Here is a 25,152-nt window from a genome sequence, read left to right on the forward strand (position 1 = left end):
AAGTTTGTGTATGGGAAAACGGGCATCCTTGGCTTAGGGCAGGATTGTTTATTACAACTGGTATCGTTGGGTCAGTGAGAAGACTCGGTGTGTAAAAGCACTTGCCCCACATGCCTGATGTCCTGAGTTGCATCCCCCCCCCGCCAAACAATAAAAGCGAAAGGAGAGAATTGATCCCACATCTACACTGTGTGTGCACGTGCCCATGAACACTCTCTCTCTCTCTCTCTCTCTCTCTCTCTCTCTCTCTCTCTCTCTCTCTCTCACACACACACACACACACACACACACATGAGAGAGTGAGGGTTAAAAGAACAAACGGTTTCATTATTTCATTTTGAAGACAACTGTTAGTTTTACATATCATATCATATCATATCATATCATATCATATACCAAGTTAAATTACAATACATCTCAGGGAAGAAGGATCTGGATATAAAAAGAACTATTAGAAGAAAATGAAAGACTATGTGGGCAAGGCATTTTGTTTACTTTTATGGGAAGGTTAAATTATTTTTAGATTACTTTTAATGTTTATGGGTCTTTTGCTTGCATGCAATACCCATAGAGGCCTCTGGAATTAGAGCTAAAGACTATTGTGAGCCATGGTGTAGATGCTGGGAACCCACGCCCTGGTCCTCTGCCATGAACAGCAAACATTCTTCACTGCAAAACTGTCTCTCCAGCACTTAAAAGGTTAAATCTTGTCTGTCAAATTTTATTTAAAAATTTTCCAGGTTTATTGAAGTTTAATTGACAAAAGTGATGTACATTTTCAGTATGCAATGTGGTGTTTCTGAAGTAATTGCCATAACTAAACAAATTAACATCTGTCACCACAGTTGGAAAGAAGGGAAACTTGAACTTATATGGCCTAGAGCATCCGAGGCAGTGGTGATGCACACCTTTAATTCCAACATTTAGGAGGCAGAGACAGGCAGATCTCTGTGAGTTCAAGGCCAACCTTGAGATCTACAGAGTGAGTTCCAGGACAGCCAGAGCTACACAGAAAAACCCTGTCTCAAAAAAAAAAAAAAAAAAACAAACAAACAAATCTCTCTCAGAGAAACTGTAGCCCATAAGTCAAAGGAAATTGTTCTCAGATTTACCATCCAAATTCATATCACCTGCCTACTAAAAACACGAAAGATGAACATGTACCTTAAAACTGTTCAGGGACTAGTAAGAAGGTAGGTTTCTGTCAGAGACAAAAGCTCTTTCTTATTGAATGAAAATGCCTGCTTCCTGGCTTCACCCATTTCCCACAAATAATTTTTCAGGGATTATGAGTGGCTCACCATCAAATGCCACTGACAGCACAAGAAAGGGAGACACTGTGAGCAAGAAACAGCAGACATGCTCACATGAAATAACCAGACTGGAAAGACTTCATGAGTCAGAGTTAGCACTGAAAACAACTATACTGCATATGCTATTTTTAAAGTTTTATTAAAGAGCCTAAAGTCAAGAAACAGGCTTTGTTTTTTTTTTTTGTTTGTTTTTTGTTTTTTTTTTTTGTTTGTTTTTTTTTAGTCACTGTGCTGGGAAGTCCCGGGTGCAGAGATTAGCAGACAGCTTCCAGGGCTAGCATACTGTCACAACAAGGATGCAGGTGTGTAAGGGGGAAGCCTATTGGGCAGTCTTCAGAAGAGTATGCCACGTGAGGTGTAGGAACACTGGGGAACATGCTGACTGGCAAGAGGATTTTGTTTTTCTAGGTATTTGTGTGATCAACTTCAGTAGCAGTTAACACTGAAGACTCAGAAGTGGGAAGGACCCTTATGTCACCTTGTCTCCACTCTCAGTGAAACTCCAGAGAGACATGGCCAGTTGAAAAAGATTGGATTTATTCTGCACACACAGATCCAAGTTCCATGTCCAACCTTTTTATTGCTGTGCAGCAAAGTCCTCTGAGCGAAAACATTCAGTCTTTGAGGAAAGTTAAGCAAGATGCATAGTGTCCTAAAGGGAAGCTCACTAAGACTTGGGAAGTAAATTCAGAATCCTCAAGAAGTTCCTGAAACTGACCAGATACACTTGTTCCCTCCCCTCCCCACAAGGTTATATAAGCAACAAGGAGTGTTGCAAGACACTTGCAGACCAGACAAGTTGCCTAGAAGAGAGACTCTTGGACTTGCTGAGCTACAGGTCAGTCATAAAGTAAGCTGTAGAGTTTTAGCTTCCTGGGCTGGGCTCTCTACAAAGATTCCTTTGATTCATTACTGATCCTGTCAACCTGTAAAAAATAACCCCAGTAAACAACTGGTTCATCAAACTGGATTTCGATGATATGGCCATTTGGGTCTGCTATTGATTCCCTATCTGGGGTGAGTAGATGTTTGTTCATCTCTCCCTAGAGAGCTGTCCTTAAAAATCCATACCCTTGAAAACACCTATGAACTCTGCAGCCTCCTTTAAGAGAAATGGCTAATCTGCTGGTTTACTGAAACAAAATTAAGTCTAATGATTGACAAATTATTAACCATAATAAATGATGACCAATAAAAATCCTTCATTCAGGTTAAAATATTTACAGATGAAAAGTGAATAGAAATGGAAACCCAGGAACATTTTAAGCGGAAAGGGCAGAGGGGCTCCCAGTGAGTATAAACAGCCCGCATCCCTGCATTTTCTTTGGTGGTGATCACAGTCGAATACATTGCCTAGATGTCTTTGCTTGGGCTTAGGGAACAGCTTTTAACATAGGCACTTAAATGATCAGTTCTTCCAGGAAATCTTCGACAGGATGTTACTCTTTTCAATTCCCCACAAACAGCATCTTTCATCTCATTGTGTTTGTTTGTTTATTTACTGTATCTAAATACTCATTGTATTTGTTTATTGTTGCTAAGAGTTTGACAAAAGTGACTGTTTTGATTCTGATGCTATTAACAGACTAACAAAACAAAACCAAAAACATGTCAAGAACTGCAGACCAGGATTTAAGGAGACTGTGGGCAATAGGTAACACCCTCAAAAACAGGGTTTTTGCAGGCAAAAGCCTCTGGGACCACCTTTTGGATCACAATGATGTTGACAGGAGCATCTTGGTCCTTTGACATTAAACACATCATTCCGTAAGCAGTCTCAGCCTTGGGCTTGATGAGTAGGGCTGTGGTGGAGGGAGAAGGGGTCCGGGAAACCAGCTTGAACTTGGGAAACCCTCCTTTCTGCAAAGTGGGGCCTTGGTTCCTGGGACTTCCAGATCTGGAAAATAGTCTGTTCCTCTGGAGGTGTCGTGCCAGGGGACTGTGGGCCAGTTGTCTAGAGTTGCTGCCTGGCTTCAGTTCAGTTTGTGATGTTGCCCTGCTCAGGATCAATGGCGCTGACCAGCTCCGTTTGAGATGCTGCCGTGCTCAGCTCAGGTTCAGGGTGATAATAGGTTGAAGCTTAGCTTGGGGATCTGGGCTTCAGGTTCGGGTGCTACTTGACTGGGTTCAAGATACTGCTCATCTCAGGCTCGGTTAGGGGTACTGCCCCGTCCAAGTTCGGGGTCTTAATTGTCTCAGGCACGGTTCAGCGTGCTGTTCCGTTCTAGCTCGGGCTTTGGGTGTTAACTACGCTGGATCTTGGGATACTTCCTAGCGCGGCTCAGTTCGGGGCGCTGCCCAGCTCTGGCAGCTCTGGGCGGGGTGTTCAGGGCGGCGGAGGAAGCGCGGGCACTGCCCGGGCGCTGCCTGGGCGCTGCCTGGGCGCATTGAGGAAGCTCCCTGGAGGAAGAAGCGGCGAGCCGGGCGGCGGGGAGAACCGGGGAGCCACGTGCACCAAGCGGGAGGAGGAACAGGAGGAGCAACAGGAGTGGGGAGGAGGAGAAGGGGTTGGAGGACGAGGCCACCTGCCCAGGTAGAAGTCACTCCGCCCCGCCGCGCTTTGGCGTAGGGCCTCTGCCTTCCCTAGGCGACAGACCTTGGCTAGCCCAGGCTGGACCGCGGCTCCACCCCTGTCGCTTCTGCTGAGCACGGACCCACCCGGCCCCCGCGTGCGGCACCGGACTCTAGAGCGCGCGTGCGCGCGCTCCCGTTGACTCAGGGAGCGCGGCTGGCAGCGGGGCCGAGCCGGGAGCTCCGCCTCTTGGCTGCGCACTTCGTCTGGCAACTCGGCAAACCCCGGGACTGACACCGTGCGCGCCCCCGAAGCGATGCAGAGTCCCAGAGCCTCTGAAATGCGGTAGGTGAGGGCAAGAGCAGTTTAACCAAACTCTGAACCCCTACCCAAACCAACAAGCTCGCTCCGCTTGACGAACTTCCTTTGTGAAGTCGCCTCTCCAAATCCTTGGAAACTCTTTTTTAGGCACTAAAGTGTACATTTGAATGTGTATCAATAAGGCTCCCAAAACTTAACCTCACCTAAAAGTCATTGAAAAGAGACTCACTTCTTTCAAAGTCCGAGTAGTAGAAAGAATTGGGAAGGTCGGTCAGCTTCCCTTTTTCTTGAGAAGAGTTTTTTGAGTTTTGCCTGCCTGACCAAAATTGTATTCAAACTTAAGCAAAATTCTCGACGATGGGTATTTTTCTTTTCCTTGGTGTCTTCTCTCTCTCTCTCTCTCTCTCTCTCTCTCTCTCTCTCTCTGTATCTTGTGACAAATATATATATGTAAAAAATATTTAAATACTTACAAGATATCAGGTGTTTTAAGTGACAATTTTTTTCACTCAGATTATTTCACCAAGTCATTTTGTTCTATCCAAATGAATAATTTTGTTTTTAATAGACTTAGGAAAATTTTACAGTCAAACAGAAATTTATTTGTATTCTGTATTTGAAATGCTTAAATATGTCAGATTAAAAAAATTTAAAAGTCTTAAAAACGAACTTTTTTGAAAAATATTTTAAGTTAGGATAGTAAATGGGGAATATATTTTTGAAATATATTTCACATCTGGAAGGTGAAATTGATAGAAATTTTTATTTTATTGCTAGGCTTGCATGAGACAGTTCTTTGGTCCTTTTAGGGCCATATTTAATATTCTACATGTAGGCATTATCCCTCTGGTTTGGTTTTGATTTTCAAGCAAAGACTTCTTAGTAGAACTTACCCAGCAAACTGTCCCTCATCATTCAAGGTGTGTTTGGGATTTAGGAGTTTTCAAAACTTAAGGTTTACATTTAGAATTCCGAAGGGTGTTTGTATACAGAAAGACCGCTGCTTGTGACCACTCTGGCACTGTTGGGCAGTGCTGTATTATCCCAGGCGTCATTCTTTCTTCACACTCAGAAGTGTCTGTATTCTGAGGGGAATAGATACCAACTATAAATAGCTTCTGTCAGTTTAGACCAGGTGGTGTCGTCGATGAGGTTCCTTAAAACTTAGAGCGAGGAAGGAAAAACAAGCCTTGTTTTTCATAGCGGGGGTGGGGGGTGGGGGCTCAAGGACTGGGGCCTTATTGGACTCCTTAAACTATCGCGTGCTTTTGAGAAGTTGAGTGCTTTTGCAGCGGTACATCTCACCCCTTCCAGTACCCAGTGGGCAGTTCCTCTCCGTCGGGGCGCGGGAAACAGTAAGGGTCCATTAGTCACCCAAGTAACAGGCTGTTCATCCTTTAGAGATAAAGTTTCAAAGAGACTTATACCCATCATCCTGTGACTTCGGGAGAGAGCAAAAGTCACCCCAGGAAGGGGCGTGGTCATCCCCCACAGCTGCAGTTCTTGGAAGACAGATTTCCTTTTCCCACGATTATTGAACCTTTGTGTCTGTTCTCTTTGCCCAAGTTAGTGTATAGTCTCTCAGCTTTCGCTGTAGGGACCTGTTTCCAGCTACCCCAAATGCCCCTTTACTCTCGTCTGCAACCTTTAGCCATTTTCTTTGTTTTTGGATTGGTGTCGTGACAATTGGGTGGGGGAAAAACACTGATTGGTTTTTTTTTCTTTTTTATGTTAGAAGGCAGAGCCTAACAAAGATGCAATTCAATTGCTGCTTACCTCAGTTAGATAGGTCTCGCCACAATCTTCACCCTTGTGCTTGAACACTAGGCAAAAGAGGTTTTCATACGGAAACGCTGCATAAAGACTAAAATAATAACTAGGTTGATTGGATTTTATGAAGATTTTCAAATTTTGATATATTTTAGGCACAATTTTCATTTGATTATACCTTTGACAAAAATGTTAGCTTGGATCTGTTTGGGGATTCTTTGTTTTGGCTTTAGTTTTTTTATACATATTTTCTTTTAAGAATCAATTACGGGAGAGAGGTGGTTCCTCAGGTAAGAACACTTCACTGCTTTTGCAGAGGACTGGGGTGGGTGCCTTTCCCAGCATCTACCTTGAATGAGGCTCACAACCATCTGTAACTCCAGCCCCTGGGGGGCTCCAGCTCCCCCTACTGGCAACCACAGGCAATGCGTGGTTAGGCACAAATGTATACACACACACACACACACACACACGCACGCACGCACGCACGCACACACGCACACATACATATACACACACACTTAAACAAACTTTTAGAAAAAAATCAATTATGTAGGCAGCTGTGGTGATATTTCTGTAATCATAACACTTGAGAGTCAAAGGCAGGAGGATCAAGAGTTCAAGGTCATCCTTGACTATATAGCAAGACTGAGACCAGCCTAGACTAAAGAAGACATTGTTTTAAAAAAGAAAACAGTTTACCATGAAGTAGCAAGGGTTGTAAGTTGGTCAACAGAATACTTGTCTAGTGTGCATGAAACCTCCAATATCAAATAGATCATATGTGATTATAATCCTAGCACTTGACAAGTGGAGAGAGGATCGAAAGTCCAAGTACATCCTTTAGTATGTTCCCAGTTTGAATCCAGCCTGGGCTGCATGAGACCCTGTCTCAAAACAAAAATGAGTTAAATAAAAATAAAACTATGTAACTTTTGCTCTGTATCCTTTAGTATTCATTGACTGAATTTAAATATTAAATACCACGAAATATGGTTAAAACCAAAACTGTGCAAAGAAAGCGTTTTTCATTTATGTTGCAATCAGTTTAATAGACCAAAGAGGCCCTCTTTTTGTCCTTCATTTCGTGGAAACTTGGGGTGCGTGTGGGAATTAGGGGTGCTGTCCTGGCTGCTTGGGATGGGGAGAGGGGAGCTGCAAGGAGGGAAGAACAAAAGAACCCCCTCGCTCCCCCATATAGAGTCCTGACTCTGGAAGTTGTGGTGTGCCCCACACTTCTGGGACAGCCTTCAGGCTTGGGTGGCAACACAGGTGTGGGGAAGATCGAGCCTGCCGGAGGAGGTCCGCTAGGAGAGGTAGGACAGACGCCCGGGTTGGCAGATCTGGGTGCCAAGTGCAGAGAGAAGGGCTCAGTGCAGTTAGGGAAATCCATAATCTCAATATCAATGAATTTAGGTGGATTCAGCATGTCTATAGAAAGCGTTGAAATTCCCACCGTGGCGCTTACTACCGCCTTTCTCTGTAGGTTTAGCTTCACCCATGGACCTTTGTTCTAGCTAGAGCAGCCTCATGTGAATGCACTTGACAGTTCCTGTGGCGTTGCCATGGGAATGTCTTAGTGTGACCCGGGTTAATGTTGTCTTTTTACTTCATTTTAATTTAACTGAAAAATTTCCCCCTTCAGACTTAGCATCCTGTCTTTCTGCCCCATAGTCCTGCTTCCAAGAAGCAGGCTTTTCATTTTGGAAGCTGTTCCTTTCCTCTTGCAAGGTACACCGACGAGTTTATTTTATGATTCAACTTCAGACAGTGTATCTGAGAATGAGGAGTGGGGAATCCAGACGCCCATACCTTCCGATGGCAATCTGTCTGTGGTTTGTGTCTAACGGTTTACAGCAAGTGTTTACTGATGCTGTTTACTGCCATTCATGCGTCCGTTTCTTGGTCATAGCATCTCCACTCTGAAGACCCCGCCAGAGTCCACTGTTCTCCCCCACTGTGTTCCCTGCCCAGTGCTCCTGTGTAGCCCTCAGGGTTGGCAGCCTCGCCAGCTACAAGTACTAGGACCCCTTGGGTAGTCTGTGTTTGATTATTTGCCTGTGGCCCCTGAGAAGGTCTGCGTGCTTGGGTTAAACCCTCAGAGTGGGTGTTGAAAGACAATTGTACCCTTGAGAAGTGGGTCCTAGCTGGGGTGGGGGTAATGTCCTCAGAGGAAGATGAACACAGGACTTCAGGGACCCCGTGTGAAGCAGCTAGCCAGGCTACTGATTGCCTTTGGCTCCCGTCTCTACATAGAATCTCTTCCTCACCCATGACCCCACCCCCCCCAGAATACCTTCTGCCATGTCATTCTGTGCCTCACAGGGCCATACCAGTGGTAGAACAGATGGGATCATCTGTCTTGGGCTCCCAAAAATGCGAGCTTGATAAACTTCTACCAAGTCCTGGGCTTCAGGTATTAGTTTCATAGCAACAGGAAGCGGCGCGGGCCTTTGTGCTGTGCCGTTGTGCCGTGCCATTTCCTCTCATTCTTCCCTTGTCCCCTCTGCTCTTCCTAGGGCAAAACTTTGTTTTGGCATTTTTTTTTAAGTTTGCACAGAACCTAATACAATTTTCTTCTCAACTTATGACATAAAACTGAAACCTTGTTTGACACAAGTTTCCACATAGTCAAAAATATACCATGTTATCTCTCAGTTCCATTTTTTTTCTTCTTCTTCTTTTTTTAACCCACTGGAGCTCTCTCCTGTCTTGCTCCAGGCTGACAGATGTTCTTCAGTCTGGCAGAACATATGTTAAGAGCTGAAGAGGTCCTTAAGGAGTTTGTTGACGAAATATATTTCTTGGTACTCACTGAATTCTGTTTTGCATCTTGGAGGCCTTTGTATAGCTCCTAAAAACATCCAGGTCAGTGAGTAGATACATGGTATTACCATAACCTGTTATCATAATTGCTGGGCACAATTCCCATAATCTTTTTATCTCTGTGGTTGCTTTTTTTTTATTTTCAGAAGAACTTCTATGGTTTCTTCCATCCGAATGTATTTTCAATCTATGTGAGAGATTGTTTTCACTTCCAGTGCAGCGGTTAGACATCTACATCCTAAATCAATGTATTCACCCATCACTGATGCTCTGTTATCTGAGAGAGAGAAATGGTCTCTGTGGAAAGCCCAGGCCTGGCCTTCCCATCAGTTCTCTTAACTGTGCTAAGGTGACCACTGTGGGCTGTGAACACCACCTTCAGAAAACTGTCTTTGAACCAACGCGGAAGACATGAGAAGGATGGAGTTTAGCAAGCAGAACTCATCTGAAGGACATGGGGAAATAGCCATTGTCATTATGCCTGCTTCCCTGAGTGTGTAAACCTGACATGGCTAGAAGCGAGTCTTTTTCAAGTTAGGAGAATAACAACAAAGAGAGGTTTTGTTGGAAGGATGGGCAGTGAGTGGACCAGGAAGGAAACTAATTTTGAATCAACGACATTTGTCACAACAGCTGGGCAAATTCTGGCCCCAAGCGAGGGCCAAAGCTTGGGAGGGAGATTGAGGATGGCCCAAGGTCATGGCCCAAGGTCATGCAGACAAAGTTTTCACAGTTTGTGCAGTGCCGCCTGGACGCCGTCTCGGTCCCTGATGCTTGGGTCCATCTTGAGATGCTGAGAGGTCTGGGGTGTGGCTTTCTGCCCCGTTCTGCCTGGAGCCATGGGAGAGGAATGGGGAGACTGCTGTTTTAGAACGGCTCACAGGATAAGAAGCTCTTTCTTGAAGGCCAAGGAGTTTCAACTGATAGGAATTGGTGAGTATGCTGGGTATCATGGCTGTTTTTGTGTGTTAGTTGCAAAGACTAGGTGATCCCAAAAGTTCATTCCCCATTTGATGTGTGAGAGAGAGAAAGAGAGAGTCAGAGACAGAAGCAGAGACATAACAGTGGGGTAGGAATCAGGCAACCAGCTTCCCTCTGTCCACAGGTGTTTGTGTTCATAAACTCTGCCAATCTTGGAATTTTCAGGTGTTTGAGTGTTTGTGAATGCCAGTCTATTCTGAGCCGACTCACAAAAGATGAAAACGTATAAAATAACTCTCAGGGAGAGAAAGCGTGTACCCGCCTGCACCCACTTCCACACAAGTCCGTTGGAGCGGTTTCTATCTTCGTGATTATTTTCTCTTAGTCCGTCCAGTACTTTGTGATCACACCGTTGGTTCTGTGCCTGATTCTGTGACCTGGCTTTTTTCTCATGAGAACACAAGCTGCCTTTCTTCTGGTTGAGAGCTTGGGCTATGGTTTCTGGGTGACTGTGGCTTGACAGCTGAGCCTTTCAGGCTGCAGCCAAGGGTGACCTGAAGGCAGCCCTTGTGTGAGCCATGTGCCGACTGTGTGTGCGGTCACTTGCTCGGCTCCAGATGTGTCTACCTGCACTGCTGCGCTGACCACAGAGAGCCCCAGGACATGTCACACACCCCTTCTGATGAGAACTCTGGGACGGTGGCTTTGATCAGCAGCTGTCCAATTCTAAATGGTGGTTTCCTAGGCCCTCTCAGTGCAGCATAGTTGACAGAGGCACCCAGGATCCCGACTCCACCATTTCCTTCAGTTACTTAGGTTCATGTTATCTCATCTACACAGTGATGCTGGGCTCCCCACTCCCGGGAGCCCCTGTCCAGTCTCACAGCTGTGCTGCACAAATCTGAGCTGCTGGCCTCAGAAAATGAACCCCCTGCAAGCACTGATGGGAAAGAGCTGGAACCAAGGATAAAACACTGCTGGTCACCTGGAGACCGAGGAAAGGGTCTTTTTACAAGCAACATGGCTTTGCAAGGCCTTGCAGGAGGGTCATGAATACAGAGTGGACCAACTATTCAAACATCGGAGCCTCTGGGAGCCATTTTTATTCAAGCCATCACACCCATCTTCACACACACCTTATCCTTCTCTAGATTGCTCGTGACACCTGACACACACACGTGTGTGGATACATGGTACTGTCAGGGAACCAGGGCATGAAGGACAATGTGCACATATTCAGTACAGACAGAGTGGGTGTCTTTGACTATTCGGTCTGAGGCTGGGTCCATCTTCAGGAAGCTCTGCTGTGAGGACTACATGGTAACTGAACCAACTCCACTGTTTAAGGTGAGAGGGTGAGGGCTTATTACAGTTCTCAGCGGCGGAATCCTTATTTGTAAGACATCAGCGCGGCAACCACTGGGACCAGTTCAGGTTTCCTTAGGACTGATAAGGAAAGGAAAGGCGTGCCACTGAGGGGACTATGTGAACACTTCTGCCTGTGGATCAAAATGTAAGGTCAGCTGCTGCTCCAGTACCCTGCCTGCCTGCCGCCATGTTCCCCACCGCCACGATCACAGACTCTAACCTTCTGGCACTGAAGGCTCCAATCATTGTCCTCTTTTCTAAGTTGCCTTGGCCACGGTGTCTCTTTGCAGCGATAGAAGAGTAACCAAGACAACACGCATGTTCTGCACACTGCTAAGGACTCAAGCAGCTGCAGACCTGGGTACGATGCGAGGTGGGGAGTGACTGTGAGCCAGTCCTTTGCAGATACTACGCAGGACTTAGCTCCTGAAATATCATTTTTTAAATAGGGTTTTTGTTTATACCTTGAGAATTTCAGACTTGTCTATATAATATATTCTGATTGTATTCATCCACTATTTCCCCGACTCAACAAGCCCCTCCCACCTCCGTCTCCTCTTCCTCCTTCCCCTTCACCTCCTCACTACCCTCCTCTCCTCCATTTCCTACTCCTCTTCCTCTAGTAACCCACTGAGACCCGTCAGGGTTGCCAGTTCACACAAGGATGCAAAGCTGTGCACCAGAGCATGGGCAGCCTGAGGAAAAGGTTCCATCCCTCAGTTACCATCACCTGCCAGTGACTTCTCAGCTAGGCACGGGCCTTCACTATCCCTCCATCACTGCTGAAAAGTTGAATGACTTGGTCCTGTGCGGGTTCCGCAGGTACCCACATCTGATGGGAGTTCTTGCATGCGATCGCCATGGCATGTCCAGAAGACCGCGTTTCACAGCGTTTCTGCCTGTCCTCCTGCTCTATGTTCTTTCCCTCCTCCCTCCTTGGTGTTCCCTGGCCCTTGGGACAGGGTACAATGATGACATAAAGGGCCCATTAGAGCTGAACACTCACAAAGCTTAATTTTCTTGTTTTGTTTATGAGGATTTGGGGTTTGGGAGATTCTTGGTATTTTGTTCAGTTCTCTGCAGCTTTAAAAGAATAATCAAGGTCTGGGTTGGAACTCAGTGATAGAGCACATGCCTAGAATGTGTGAGGCCTGGGTTTTTAATCCCTGGTATTACACACGTGCCACATGCACACCCATACACACACACACACACACACACACACACACACAGGCATCTCCCCCCCAACACACACAGAGGCATATCCCCCCCACACACACACACAAAGCGAGCGAGCCAGTGAGAGAGTCAACAACTATGTAGTACAAATAGGGATCATGTCCCTTCTGGGGACAAACTGTAAAGGCCATGTTCAGTAAGTTCTCTCATTCTGCTCTTCTGAATACAGAAAAGCGAGATTATTTGCTGGGACAGAGTTCCATTTCCTACCATGAGCTCTGAGGAACTGGAAGGGCCCCTGAGGCCAGCAACAGGCCAGAGCATCCTTAGGTCCTTTTGGTGGACATAAGTGAGTGAGGAACCGGGGGCCCCTCCCACTGGGCCCTGTGAGTCTCCTCAGGATTCAGCCCCTCCGCCTGCTCACTTGGAGTCTAAGGAGAGACTGAATCACCTGCCCCTAGCATTTCTGTGCTGTGTAATTTGGGAGAGGAGAAAACACCACAAGAGGTGTTGCTCTGAGGGGCCCTGCAGATTAGGAGACTTCCTCCCTCTCATGAATCAGCCTGGCATCAGGAAGTGCAGCTGCCTGGGCTGCCCCACCCCCCACAGCCATCGCAGTGCTCTGGTGACAGCTCCCAGCACAACTTCCAGAAAGAGCCTCTCACAAGACCCACAAGTCTAAGGGATATGTTGTGGAGGGATTTTAACTGAAAGGGTATATTGGTTATTTTTCTCAGTGCTGTGACAAAAATATCCCTCCTCACAAAAAAAGGCAACTTGAAAAGAGAAGGGCTTATTCTGGCTCACAATTTAAGGGTCCAGTCCATCATGGCAGGGAGGGCTTGGCTGCAGGAGCTTTAGGCCACATTGCATCTTCAGTCAGGAATCAGGGAGCAACAGATGCCGGCCCTCAGCCTGCTTTCTCCTTTTTATTCAGTCTGGGACCCCAGTCCATGGAACGGTACCGCCTAAAGTAAGGATGGGTCCTCTCCCCTTAACCTAATCTAGAGAATCCCTCACAGCTGGTCCCAGAGATTTGTTTCCATGGTGACTCCGAGTCCACCAAGTTGTCAGTCAAGATGGAACACCTCAACTGTTTCCCTGAATGCTGGGTTTCCACAGGACTTCCTTAGAACCCCAGCGCTGTTCTTGTGGCTGAGCTTGCTGTTGCCAATGAGCTGTCCCCAGCATCACTGGGAGGCATAGGTGGTTCCAGACTGCTTCTGCAGGCTGCAGTGGGCTCTCTGAATTTCTAAGAACCATCAGAAGCTTCGAAGCAGTTGTTTAGAAGTTAGACAGTCCCCTTTCATTCCCTAATAAAGATAAAGATATACAATTATTCCAAGTTCTAAAGTTCCTTTCTGCTCAGCCCTGAGCCCAGCTGGACCAGCACATCCTGGGCTGTTTGAAGACACTGCTCACTGCCCTCTGAGATTGAGGTCTGGTAGATAAGAAGCCCATGGTGTTAGGCTGTGTCTGAGCAGCCAGGAGTGACCAGATCAAGCTAATTAACATATTCATGGCCTCAAAGACTCAAGTATTCCTCAGGTCCCAAGACCACCACTCCCTGCCTTCTGGTCACATCCCTGACTGGTAACCACCAGTATATCTCATTTCTTTGAGTTTCGGTGTTCTAGACTTCACTTCTATTTCATTGACCTTTCTTGGGGAGATATGAGCAAATGTCTGTTCACCTCAAAGAAACCAGTTGGACCAAGTCTAGCTTGGTGAGTTAGTGAGTTTATTGGCACCACGGGAGCAGAATGGGGGTGGCTCAAAGGCAGCCACTTTCACCTAAAAGCTTACCAAGGCTGCATCTCTGACCCCTGCCCAGCTTTCTGGCAGCTCCCAAGGGGAGTGTCCTTTTCCCAGCTTTCCTTCCCTTGAGTTTTCTGAGCCTCTTCCCCTGTTCCGTGGGTCGGGGGGAGCATTTCAGTTCTGAGGAAAGAACCGCATGGCTTCTATGTGATAATGTGTCTTGTTTCTCTATGTCCGACTCATTTCATGTCCTCAAGGTCCATGTATTTGTTGTTACAAATGGCAGAGTTCACTTCCATTTCATCCCTACACAGCACTGACAGCCTATGCCGACCATATTGCTTTATCCTCTCGTCCACTGGTGGGCCGGACCCTAGGCTGGTTCTGCCTCCTGGCTATTGTGAGTAGCATTTCAGTGAACAACAGACTTGCCACTGCTTTTTTTCCACATTCTGATTTCAAATCCCTGAGATGCACGCCCAGAAGTAGAAGATGGGTCCTATTTTCAGCTGAGGTCAGGTGACTTACTTTTCCTTTAGTTTTGGAGCTAAGACGTTCCTTTTACCCTAGGGATGAGGCCTCTTTTGTTTCTGAAAATGTACGTCTAACTTAAACATACATTCCGCCTCCTTATTTAATTCTGTATTTGGGGACATCAGTGTTATTTACCTTGGATCTTCTCTGCCTTTTAGAATTTTTAAAGTTCCGCATCCTTTTTCTCAAGCTCTTGCCTCCGTGCGTGGGTTCCCTGCAGACTCAACATCTGTCCTCTTTGCTGCTCAGAACAATACCTGTCATTTATTTTCTGGTCCTTACCCCTCCACATGCAACCTCAGTCAGTTGGTCCCCAGTGCCTTTCCATTCCTGCCCCTCTTTCCCCTCACAGGCAACTGCGGTTTAAGATTTTGGTCAGCTACCTTCTTTGGCTATCTGTGTAGTGCTCTCGACCCAGAACCATGCTTGGGCAAACATTCTCGTCTGCTGTTAGTTTTTCCTGTGGCTTCTCGCCTTTGATTTCCTTTGAGTAACTACGTAGACTCCCAGTGGGCTCATCTTTGAAATGAATCATGGATGTAGCAGGACATCAAACCCAGACTATCACTGGGAGGCCATCTGTGATCACAGATCCCTCAGAACAAGAGGCACTCTGTGCCTTGAAGGACCCCGTGGAGAAACATTACAGGGGTGAGTCCAGAGGACATGAGGGGCAGCGGAGCAGAGCCTGTCTGTGTTTCCTGCAGAGGGTAAGAGGAGGCAGAGCCGAGCAGGCCCAGGGCTGGGTTATTTACAGAGTGATGTCGGGCTCTGGAAGAGGGTCTTCCCTCATCACCTGTTTCTGTAGAGGGATCAGAGCAGAGGACACGCGGGTCAGCATATGAGAGCCTGAAAAAGGAGGCAGTTCAAGGTGGACTTTGGTTGATTTGTTTACACTTTCTCTGAAGATTGCTCAGTGCTGGGATGGATATACCCCTAATAGCAGCAAGTCCCTGCTATCAAAACGCCAGAAGATAAAGACAGTAAAAAAGCTGTAGTTAACATACACACCTCACTCAGTTTCCACAGCAAAGATCTGAGAAAGAGGCCAGGGAGTGAGTGAGCAGTAACTTTGGAAAGCACCCAAACTTTCCAAGACAAAACACATCGTCATAGCCACACCCAGCTGGAACTTCTCAAGTGGATTCTTCCTTTCAGAGCCCTCCTCACTCACTGAATCCCTGACAGGGCCAAAACCTCTACAGTGAACAGGGGTCAAGGCTTCAAGGCCATGCTTACCCAATAACAGAAGGAGACACAGCAACCCTCAGCCTGCACACGCAGATCAACAGGGCATCAACATGCATAAGGTAAACCCTAGCAAGATCAAAGACATGAAGAGAAGATGCCACTATTATGACTTGGAGTCTCCATTTCCCTCCTTCTATAGTAGGTGGATCAAATAGAAAATTGATAGGAACGAAGAGGCCAGAGCAACACTGTCCTTCACCCTGGCGTCTGTGAGATGTTCCGCCTTACAGCAGAAGAACGCATTCCGTTCAGGCTCACGTGGAGTAATTACCAAGATAAAATACTTGCTTAGAGAATCTGTTAACTTTACATTCAAAAAGCCAAGTGAATACTTTTCCTCCACATGTGCGCTGCACATACAATATGGAGGAAACGTGTTCGTACACATAAAATAATACTTTTTTTAAGACTGGACAACAGGTTACCAACATTTTGAGAATGATGTCCAGAGTAGTGCTAGAGGAGACGTTCTGAATCTAAGTCCAAGGCTATAACAGAATTCCCGAGACGAAGTACCTTACCAAGAAAAGGAGTTTAATTTGGCTAACAGTTTAGGGCTTAAAAACCCATGGTCCGGCAGCCACTTCAGGTGAGTGCCTCAGTCATGCCATCCTGGCAGGTGACACCGAGTGGCAGAAAAACATGGTAGGGTACTGGTATGAGAGGGACCAAACTGGTGAACTGACCTTGCCTTACAACTATCTCCTGTCAAAGGGACTGACCCAGTCCACTGAGACTTAACTTAGTCCCCTCAGATAGCCGTTAATCTTTTCCAAGGATGGTGACCAAGTGGCCTCTCAGACCAGACCCCACTTCTTACAAGTCCTGCCACACCCTGACAAAGCTTCCAACATGCCTTTGAGTGGCACACCCACGCCACGATGATACAACAGATAAAAGAAGTGTGTCAAGTCGGTTGCCTGTAATCTTAGGCAAGGGTGCTCTGTGGAATTCTAGTAAATTAATCCTAAACCACAATGGCAAAAACTTTAAAACCAGAAATAGAAAACTGTAGACAAAAATTAACAAAACCCTCTTCGAGCCCTCAAAATTATCAACAGAATTATTAAATCATGAAACATGGTTTACAGTAAAATAAAAAGAAAAAGTAAGAAGAAAATTTGATATTCCCTAAATTTGGTACATGGCTTTAACCAGGATGTGTGGGGAAAGTGTGGGAAACCGTGTGCCCATCCTGACCGGGAACTGCCATGTTCACTGACCCTCCTCAGCTGGCAGGTGTTTGTACGGAATCCCTGCCTTCCGACTCGAGCTTCATTTTGACTATGAAATTAACAGTCTGTCCTGGGGCCTCTCACTTCTGCTTTCTGTCTTGTCTTGCTTACTGACACTTTGAGGAAAAGCCACTTCCCTAGTTACAGACACCAGTCAACAGCAGGAAACCTCCACTGTTCTCTTCGGTCTGTTCTCCGTTACAGCCATCCCCATTTTCAAGCCTGCCAGCTTGGTGCGGTCCACACTCCATGCCGCCTGGAGCCTGGGAGCCCAGGCCTTCTGTGAGTCCAGGAAGGTAAGTCAGGTCTGCAGCGATCAACAGTGTGACCCCAGGATTCTGCGCCATGGACTGGCATGGGAGGGCTTGCCAGTATCAGAGTGTGTGTGTGTGTGTGTGTGTGTGTGTGTGTGTGTGTGTGTGCGTGCACGCTTCCCTGGCTGACACTATACCCTGGCTATGTTCGTTCATCTTGAGCTGTGAAGGACTTGACAATACTGTAATTCTCATGTGATAAAACTGTATTTCTCCCCTGTACACAAAACCTTCGCCACTTTCTTTGAGCTTTGGGGGTAATTTGTGTATTTAGATACAGTCATGAAATCTCAGGAGTCCATCATAATCTCCTGGAATATTTGATAGTCACGAACTTCAGAAAAACCTGGGTTTCCTTAAGAAGGTATCATGTGTCCTTTGTGTCTAACTTAGGTTACTTGGCTTCTGTAGAGGCCTTGAAGGCCTGTGTTGATTGTTTTTATGAGATGGGCAGATGGGGAAGTAAAAAAAAAATAGTGCCTAGACTCCAGTGGCTTCAGCCAAGCCCCCACGTCCTAAACAGAAATGGTGCCTGCTGATCACAGTGTCCCCTGTGGCCTCCGCCCTGGCCTCCTAACTGGGGTTGCCTGGGATAGAGCTTCTTGGGGCTTGAGGTGGGAACCAAAAGAATACTCTAACTTGGCTGTTCACCTGTCCTGGTTGCTTTGCCCTAAGATGGTGGCAATGAAAGCTAGGAGACATATTTACTATGAAATGCCTGATATTTGGTCAGCTGTTGGTATTTGCATGTTTTGTGTTTTGTGTGTGAGTTATGTGGTATGTATGTATGCGAACATGTATATGCCTATATGTATGGTGTATGTGTGTGTGCGTGTGTGTGAGAGAGGTGAATGTATATATGTGCATATGGTGGATATATATGTATATATAGTGTGAATATATATATAGTGTGTGTGGAGATATATATATATAGTGTGCACGCATGTGTGTTTGTGTGTGTGTGTGTGTGTGTGTGTGTGTGTACTGACACACACATGCCATGGTGCATGGATGTCAGAACACAACCCCAAGTGGACGTCAGCCTCTCTGTTGTTCAGCGTTGCATATATACTCTTCCTGACCCACGAACTTTGGGGATTTTTCCTGTCTCTACCTTCATTTTACAGTAAGGCACTGGGACTAATGATATTGTTTCCATTCAAGTGGGGAGGGACTTGGGTGGTAGGTTTCTCTGCTGTGCCAAGGGCTGTTCATTTGCTCTACCTGCCTGTCCAGGGTGAATATGGTCTACCTGCTTTCCACTCTGGCAATGTCAAGTTAAGGAGGAAAATGCTGGCTTATAGCAGAAGTTTACACGTTTGTACCAATTTCCCATTCTTTGGCCACCTTGCTGAGTCTTCTCTAGTCAAAAGGGTGTGTGGATCTGGTGCCCTGAGAACTCAGAAGCTCCACCTGAGAGCGCTCTCTTCCTTGTTCCAGGAGTGTCTGTCATCTGCAGGTCATGTCAGCCAGTTGTCATGAGATGCAAAAAGTACACTCAAGAACCAGGGTATATGCAATCCTGGCTATGGCACCTTTTATTCCAGAACTTTCTTCTCCCTTCATGTTGTCAGAGAAACAAGCGTGTGCATGTTCTCTCTGGCACAGCACTTGCTGATGAGCTTGTGGTATCCATCCAACAGGTTGATCTGACGGGGCTACGATTTAGATTTGAAAATTAAGTGCACCAGAGGCTGGGGGGATGGCTTAGTTGGTAAGGCGCTTGTCGAGCAAGAACAGAGACCTGAATTCAGTCCCCAGCTCTCAGATTTTAAAATGCTGAACGGCTGGCACTGGGTAATTAGGGTGCTGAGGAAGTGTGGAGAAAGGCAGAACCCTAGGGCTCAAAACACCAGGAGGACGACCCCTGGGGGGCAACCCTGAGATCACTCTCCGGCTTCTACACATATGCACACCCCCCCATGCACACGAGTGTGCACAGATAGTAAGTGCACTTAGGTGGGCTGGCTGCTTGTTTGTAAGCAAACAGTTAATAGTGAAACGTGCTAACGGCGTCAAGGTGGGCACGCAGACCAGTTTAGGGAACTTGTCTGTGGACTCTGGGAGTGATCATGGGCCTGCTGAGATGTCAGCCTTTGTCAGGTGTGTTTCTGGGGTTCTCTGCTATGAAGCTGCCTCACACCGTCCTGGTTTTTCATTTTATTTTATTGTCTCTCTATTCCTGAACGGGGATGGACATTCTGCCGGCCAGCCTTGGCTATGCCTCCTCTCTTTGAAGTGCAGGCCTCTGTATTATGAGAAGATTCCTATGCTTTCTGCCAGTACAGAACAGGGGCGGGGGTGTACCTCAGAGAAGTGTGGTTTCTCCTTGAGAGGCTAGGTGTCTGTGCATGGTGACATCCAGGCAGGGTACAGGAAGGCTGGGGGGACAGACCCCCCACAGGGTAGCATCCCAGAGGATGAAGCCAAAGCAGCTGTCCTGAGCAGTTCAGGCCCAGTATCCCCTGGGATCCATTCTCCCGTGCTCAGGCCCCAGCCTGTACCCATGTGTTTTCCGCATGGTGAGATCCCACAGAGAAGCCACGTGAATGCTCACAGCTCCTCCGGGAAGAGGAGCTGTGGGAAGTTAGGGGCAGAGCCCGGTGCTGTGGGGTGGGCCTGTGGCACCTCCTTTTCCTTCGTTATTTCTCGCTCACTAACCAGCCTGACTACCCTAGCGAGACTGACTCTCCCTCTAGGCTGGGTTCATTCCTCTTTTTTATGAAAATTACCCTAACCCCTGGAGGAAGTTTTTCTTTTTAATGAAGTTCTGGCACTTAACTTACTCAACTTAAAGCTGCAAGGAAATTTCCCAGATACACTCAGTGGGACTGTTTTGCCTCAGGGTGGCCATGTGGTTTCAAGTGTCGTAAGTCTGTATTTGCATCTTCCTGATTTTGTTTCTCTGTGTAGCCCAGAGTGGGCAGAAGTTACCCTTGGGTGCTGTTTTTCCTCCAGCCACAGTCCACATTACACCAGGGGCTCTTGTGGCCCACTGATGGGGACACAGCACACTTATAAAAAGACAACGCCAATAGCAGCAGGCATGGTGGCTCACACTTCTCTGGGGAGGTAGGAACAGGTGGATCTCTATGGCTGACTAGCCAGTCTAGCCTGTCTGGAAAGTTCTAAGCCAGTAAGAGCGCCTGTCCCAGAGAAGGAGGTGGATGGAGTCTGAGGAACAACAGCTAAGGTTGACCTTTAGTGAGTCCACACACACACTTACACACTTACATGCATGCACGCACACATGCACACAGGCACTTTATTCACTAAAACGTATTTGCAAACCCAGTCATTCATGGTACCTTTGCCGTTATTTGTGGACATGCACTGAGTGATTTCATTCTTTTTCTGTGATTAAAAAACAAAAACAAAACAACAACAACAACAAAAAAAAAAAACCACTCTGACTAAAAACAGCTGGCGGGAGGAAAGGGTTTGTTTGGCTTACACTTCCAGGTCACAGTCTGTCTTGAGAGGTCAGGGTGGGTACTTAAGCAGGAACTTGAAACAGAAACTGTGTGAGAATGCTGTTGTTGGCTCACACTCAGATTCAGGCGTAGCTTGCCTTCTTGTCCAGCCTGGGACTGCTTGCTTAGGGATCGTGCTGCCTGTGGTGGGTGGGTCTTCCCACATAACTCATCAATGAAGACAGTCTCTCGCAGACATGGACCCAGGCCACCCCTCAACTGTGGCTCCACCTCACAGACGACTCCAGGCTGTCAAGGTGACAATCGCAGGGCAGTGGCCCTCTTCTTGTCTCACAGCGTAAACAGCCCCCATTTTCTTCATCTCTTTGGAGCCACCTTTTAATAGTGGTTTTTGTCGGGCCATCCCTATTGGAAATGGTTGAAAACATTTGCGCTGCCTAGTGTCTCTGGGCACAATAAGGCTGTGGTGTGGTTCATTAAGTAAATCTCCATGTTCGGTGAGCTTCTCACATGCATGGGAAGGCTGCCTAGGGTTCAGTGTCGGGGCATTGACAACGCATATAAACTGTTTCTTTGAGTGGACTGGGCTGCTACCGGCTGTGCATTGTCTGGCTGATAGAAACATAGCCAGGGAATCGCCAGGATTTAACCTTCAAAGTTCCCTGAGAAACTGTTTGAAAATTTGTGAGCGCCATGCTCAGGGCACCTCTGTGGAAAAAAATCTACTGCGCTTCACAGGAAGTAACTGTATTTAGTTCTGTGCATAAGGGGAAGAGAGTAGGGACAAGGGCGGGAGTACGGATGGGATAGAGAGAGGAGAAAAGAGAGAGACGCGACACTGTGAGGTGTGTGAGCCATGACGCCTGTGATAGTAAACTAACCAGAATGCTGGAGTTGTCTCTGATCCCAAACACAGTAGACAGCAAGTCTTTGGCTCAGACGGTGCTGCCCTCACAGAACCCAGGCAGAGTGCCCTGGCCTCCAGTCTGTGTGCACAGATAGAGAAGAGGTGAGGGAAGATGGGACGGGCTCATAGCATCCTGGAACACACCTCAGGCATCACATCACACATTGTCAGCATTTCTTGATATGGGAAGTCCTTCTGTATATGTGTTGCTTTTATTGGTTAATGAATGAAGCTGTTTCGGCTAATGGCTTAGCAGAGGAAGGCCAGGCAGGAAATCTGAACAGAGATGATATATGGAGAGAGTAGGCGGAGTCAAGGAGACGCCATGTAGCTGCTCAGGAAGCAAGAGGTAACAAACTACGAGCCTCGTGGTAAAATATAAAATAATAGAAATAAGTTAATTTAAGATATAAGAGCTAGCTAGGAATATGCCTAAGCTATTGGCCAAACTGTTGTAGTTAATATAGTTTGTGTTGATTGTTCGGGTCTGGGTGGCTGGGAAGTGAATGAGCTGTCTCATTTACAATGCCTTTCTTTGTGTGAGTTTTCCTCCTCTCTCAAATTCCGGGTGCTGGAAGGCCTTCTCTTGACTGGGAACCCAGACCTAAAGCCTTACTCACTGCCCAGGTGTTTGTTAATGGTCCATTCAGATATTTTCCAGGTGCTGGCTGCTTCTGCAGTCTGATTTTTCATACATGCTTTCCGGGATCTAAGGATCTGCCTATGACTACCCTGAGAAATGTGATTGCTTAATTAGCTCAGAGGTTATCAGAAACACTGTACCTGCAAGGGAGGGTACAGCTATTGCTCAGTCTCTATGGAGACGTTGACGTTGACAAGATATCATTAACAGATGCCTATGAAAGGGCAAAGGTCACACAGTCCACCTTAGTCCTGGGACTGGGGAATTGGCATGTGATTGTCTAATGGCAAAGGAAGTTCAGAAGTTTTTCAGTTAGACAAGGGCTTGTGCTGCCAGCCTGGGGACATGAGTTCACTTTCTAAGCTCCCAAGTAAAAGGCGGGTGTGACAGGTGTTGTAGTCCCAGGGCGAGGGAAGCAGAGAAAAATAGATCTCTGGAGCTCCCTAGCCAGCCAGGCAAGCCAAGTTAGAGGAAGCTCCAGGGTTAATGAGAGACCCTATCTCAAAAAATAACATGGAGAACAAGATACCTGATGACATCCTCTGGCCTTCACATGTACATGCATTATGTTCTCTCTCTCTCTCTCTCTCTCTCTCTCTCTCTCTCTCTCTCTCTCTCTCTCATATGTAAGAAGAAAATTGCTTTAGGCTCCTTCCTGGCCTCATTAAGTATTTCATCTTCCTTATACCGATGTGTCTGTCCCTGTTTGGTGAGCACATGCCCTCCTGCCAGGCCTGCGGTTCTTTTCCTCCTCTGCGTGTCTGTGAGACCCAGTTCTCCTCTCTGCTCAGACCTTGCCATCGTGAGGCACCCACGGCCGTGGTATCCGCCTTCCATTCTTAACCAAAGCCCTACGGTCACTCTGACACCATGTCTTCCATGGCCACAGGAGAACTACTGAGGTGCACGGGTGTCAGGGTCATGCAGGACCAGGAGGAACACTCGTGGAGCTTGCTTTCACTTCTGCTCTGCATCCCATCCTTGCTGCCTTCTAGGTTTGGAGGGCATCATGTGTAAGTGGCCTTCTGGGCCTCCTGTCCTCTGCTGTGGAATGGCACTATCCTTAGAGCAAGATAGCCGGCCTCCTTCTCAGGTTAGCTGTTAGATTGGCATCAGGAGCCAATCTGGGAACCATGACCCAACCTCTGAGAAGGAGGGGGGAGTGTGGGCCAATGTACCCTCAGATGAGACTACAGGCACTCCTTCTTGTCATTTGTATGCAGTTGTGCCCTAGCTGTATGTGGTGTGGGATCTCAGGGAGGGGCTGGAGTATGTAGGTTGGGGGAGAATAGAGAATAGATATTCTAACTATGTAGTCGTGGGCGAAGCCGTTGTCTTTGCTGGGCACTGATCTTCCAGTGCAGTTGCTTTAGGGTCATCCATGCTCCTGTCCATAAACCCCTCACCCATATTCTGTAATTAAGCCTAATGAGCTCATTGGTCCTCTATGGTAAATTTTGGTAAACGCAAAATTCTTTGGGCCCTCATGCTTCCCCTTTAGGAGGAATGTCCACAATGTCTGCTCGTTGTTGAGAATGATCATCAACTAAATAAGGGAATGTTTAGTTATTTAATGTATTGGTGAAACCAAAGACACAAAGACAGGCCATAAAAGATTTGTGGTCATGACATAGCAACTAAGCTAGTGGTTTCCAGTCAAGGACACCTATGCCCCAGAGAAGACTTGGCGATGTCTGGAGGTGACTTTTGGTTTGCATGATTGGGGAATGAACTGCTCTAGACACCCAGTGAGTGGGCAGCTGGATGCTGCTAAATCAGCTCAAGTGGAAGAGAAGCCCCTACCACCATAAACACACATACCGAAGACTGGTCCAGTCCCTCCATCAAGACTGTCCGGGCTGAGCAGCTCTGAGATGAAAACTGTAAAAGGCTCTGGAGAAATTAATGGGTGTTATAGCGTGCTAATGCACCTGTCTTCATATGTAAATAGAGGGCAGGGAAGCTCTCATGACCACAAGTGGAAGAGAAACTGCTCATTCTCCAGAAGCCCAAGGCAGGTGATAGACTGCTGGGGCCATCCATAGCTGTGTTTGTGGACCTCTGGCCCAGACCAAGGAGATGAAAGAAGCAGCATGGAAGTCAGTGGTGCATTTGAAAGGGGCTTGTCCAACGTGAAACCATGTGGGAGAATTAGGAATACATGAGCACCTTGGAAATACTGGCGAGTAGGAAGAATGCATTGGCAGGACATCCCCTGCGGGCAGGCCCTTGAGGAATTAGAGAGCAGCAGGCATGGTGTCTTAGGAGTATCAGGAAGAGCAGGGCTGAGGAGAAGAGGCAGGAAATCTGATGAGACAGCATTTCCTCCTTGAAGCATGGAGCATGTGACAGAAGGTTCCTTCCCACACGAAGCTGTGTGCTCATGCAGGACAGGAGTGAGCTGCGTCAACACAAGGACAGGGCTGGGCCTCTGGATTCAGACAACTTGGACTTTTAACATTTTCATTAGGAAATTAGCAGTAAAATCTCCAAAATGAAAGAGGGGCATGTGTGCACTAAGCACATGTTTTGTGGCCATCTGGTAAATCTAGATCAAGCCGGCTGAAATGCCCAGACTTTTGAAGCTTACATTTTTGCATAAGGGAAGGGTGGAAGCTGTGTATAAGGGAAATGCACTTACATGAATTTCAATGAGAATGTGTTGGCAGGGAGCAATGGCAGACAAAGACAGGTACCTGAAAACCAGATCATCAGAACATCTGAGGGGATGGTAGGAACTTAGACCACAGGCCTGGGAAGGAGGAAAGTCACTAGGGAAAATGCTGTAACCCAGACATTATGTGTCCAGCATGTGAAGCATAGAAGCCATGTGTGGAACACAGCTGGGTGGACTGGAGTCGGGTCA

At 47.0% G+C, this 25,152-nt stretch overlaps 1 protein-coding gene across 3 annotated transcripts in view; it reads left to right on the forward strand.

Annotated features, from left to right (window-relative positions):
* Nucleotides 1-4,021: 4,021 nt before the first annotated feature.
* The window catches only part of Syk (spleen associated tyrosine kinase), a 68,888-nt gene continuing 47,757 nt past the window's right edge, over nucleotides 4,022-25,152 (forward strand). The window contains exon 1 of one of the 3 annotated variants that reach the window (XM_087896596.1): nucleotides 4,022-4,170. The gene's annotated coding sequence lies outside the window, so the exon portion shown is untranslated. Of the gene's footprint in view, nucleotides 4,171-17,086; nucleotides 17,285-25,152 lie in introns of those variants that run through there. The other 2 variants (XM_087896598.1, XM_087896595.1) reach the window with 2 other exon arrangements.

The sequence above is a fragment of the Myodes glareolus genome, chromosome 14 (assembly GCF_982192425.1).
Source record: "Myodes glareolus chromosome 14, mMyoGla1.1, whole genome shotgun sequence".
NCBI lineage: Eukaryota > Metazoa > Chordata > Mammalia > Rodentia > Cricetidae > Myodes > Myodes glareolus.